Source organism: Cynara cardunculus, assembly GCF_001531365.2.
Source record: "Cynara cardunculus var. scolymus isolate 2C chromosome LG 2, CcrdV1, whole genome shotgun sequence".
NCBI lineage: Eukaryota > Viridiplantae > Streptophyta > Magnoliopsida > Asterales > Asteraceae > Cynara > Cynara cardunculus.
In genome coordinates, this window is record NC_037529.1 from 9,383,573 (window position 1) to 9,386,448 (window position 2,876).

At 34.6% G+C, this 2,876-nt stretch overlaps 1 pseudogene; it reads left to right on the forward strand.

Annotated features, from left to right (window-relative positions):
- Positions 1-2,097, forward strand: part of LOC112505877 — a 3,901-nt pseudogene extending 1,804 nt beyond the window's left edge.
- Positions 2,098-2,876: the final 779 nt, after the last annotated feature.

A 2,876-nucleotide genomic window follows, 5' to 3' on the forward strand; every position in this document is an offset into this window, starting at 1 on the left:
CCCCCCCCCCTTCTACAACCTGTTTAGTATTCTTGTAGACCCTTTTGGGACCAACAAAAAGTCCAACCCAACCCGTTCGGGTTGATCGAGTTGTGTTTAAGCAATGTAAAATCACATAAAATAAAGAAAACTTTCCTTTGAAATATGACCGACCATTCAAGATAATATGCAAGTTCATCAAATATTTAGATATTACAATAAAAATGTTTAAACCAAATGATAATACATCAATCAACAACAATAGTTTTAGACGTTTCCAACCTTGATGCTTTCGCTTTCTTGACGTTGAGGTTGATCATGTCATGATTACAATTCAAAGCTAAAGTTAAGGTCAGGTTCATCGGGTTGTCGGGTTGTTCGGGTTTTTTTGGGCCTGACTCGATTCCAACCCAATAAGGTCGGGTTGGCTAATTTTTTTATCGATCATACATCGGGTTACTCGGGTTGGGTTTTTTTTAAAAAAAATCGGGTTGGGTTGGTCGGGTTCATTGGGTTTTTGAGCACCCCTAGTTACTAGGGTGTTCGTCAGTTTTTTTTTTTTTTTTTGCAATTTCCCCCCTTAAACCTGACCCTATATATATATATCATATTAGAACCATCAAGGAGCGAATTGGACATGAAAAGCGAAAAAATCGCACGAACAGAGACCAGTGCAACTTTCTGTTTAGGTGTCTTTCCGTGTGACTTTCTAATAATCAAGGCGACTTTTCGTGCAACTTTAGCTGCGTGAAAAACCACATTAAGGTTTGTCAGCCCTAAAATGCTCGATTTTTTGGGCTTTTCCTCATTTTCCCATCCCAACACTTATCCTCCACCATTTCCTCTTCAGTTTGAGTTCTTGGGAAGCTTCAGGCTCAATTTTGGGTATTTGAAGAGTATTTCTTGGTGGTTTCATATATGCATATTGAAGGTAACCTCCATCTCTCATCTTTAAAGGTTAGAGTTTGGGTTATTTCCATCCTCATCAAATTCTTTCTTTGTGATGTCTTTGGGCAAGATTGGGAGTATGAAAGGAGTTTTTGGGAGCTTATATCTTCGACTTGTGAGTCTAACCTGAACATCTTAAGTCTTCATCAAAGGAAGCTCAATATTTGGGGTAAGAACCTATATTTAACATAAATCTAGGAATGTGAATTCCATTTGATTTACAAAACTATATACATGTCAAAAAATATATATTTTGGGTCTTGAACACATTTACACAAGTTTATTCCATATTTGATGAGTTTTTTGATTTTGTGCATCTGGGCATATTTGGAGTTATGAAAACTTTAAAAATTGTTCGTAATGTTTTTATTGGGTGTTTTGAGACACTAATAGATATTTATTTCATTAAATGAAATTTCTTTGACATTTGGATGATTTGGAGCAAAATATTGTTTTGACTCTCAAAAAGATTACTTGGATTAATAACAACTTTCCTTGATTTCTTGAACAAGTTGAAGGGTTTATTTACCTTGTTTCCTGTCAAATATTGTTTTGGGGTCCTACCCAACTCATGAACTTCTGATAGTGACATATTATCCCTTTTGATTATAAGGGGGTAATTCTTTGATAAACGCCTTCATTGGCTTGGTGGAAATTTTGAAGTATGAACTATGCGATTTTAGACTTGTTTCTTGTTATAGGTGCCATTTGTTGTAAACATTTGGAAAATATGCTTGTTCAGCTTTGTGGTTTACATTGACTTTATTTAAATAGTCAAGTTTTTTGTGAGGCCTTTGACTTGATTTAAACTCAAACGAGTTTTAGGGAGATTTGTCCAATTTTAATAGCTTAATGTGGGGCTATATACGTAAAATGCGTTTTACTGCATATTGGTTAGATATTATATGTTTTGAGTGCGTGAGTCGTTCAAATGAAGTCATGTAAATTTAAACTGTAATGCAGTGGATTCATAAGCATAGAAGCTTGTCTTCTTGTTAGGTGTGGAGTTTTGATTCCCACACTTAAGTCTAGTAAGTGGTCCTGAAGTTATGGTTTGAAAGCTTGCAGTGGTGCCCTATTAGGTCGTACACAAAGCTAGTAGCCTACGGGGCCATGTTTTGTGCCGGTGCTCGTTGGAGCCGTATACAAAGACCGGTGACTTTTGTGTAAGACTTGTCTAGAGGTCGAGTAGACATTAGGGTCATTTTGAGAATCCTGTGATGGTACTCAATGGAGTCGTATACGGGGATTTGTAGCCCAAGGTGAAACTCAAAAACATCAATAAGTGGCTTACTTTTGTATTCCCACCACATTCTATGGAATCGGGTCTCCACCATCACTGAAAGGTGTTGTTTTTGGTTACCTATGTTTCTGCATTTTTGGGTGAGTTGGATGTTCTTCATCAAACTAAAACGAGTAATTTAATTGGGGGAAATAATTGGTTTTGGGAATATGTTCCATTTTGATTTATGATTTAAATAAAGGAGTCGTATTTAAAGGAAATTGCCCGATTTAATTGTTTAATGTTTATATGATAAAACTATTTTAACTTACTAGACGTTAAACCTAACATTTTTTCTTATCAAGATGTACAACATATTTTAGTGGGAGAAGGTCTATAGCATTTCTATAAGGCGTGACTGCCTTTTTTTCAAGACATGATTTTTTTTATTGTTTTGTGTTTTTACACTTTCATAGTTTTATCTAATCATATTATTCACAGTTTCACGATTTTAATTAAAACAAAATTGTTAACTTACCTTTTAAGTCCTATTTTGAATATTTAATCAAATACTATTTTTATAATAACTAGAAGCGTACTCGCGCAATGCAGCGAGATACATCGTGATTTTAATATTTTATTTTATTCTTTATCTCAGTCGATGTTATAATATGGCTTTATGTGATTTTGAGAAAGCGATGATGTTTTTATTTTTGAATAAAATATA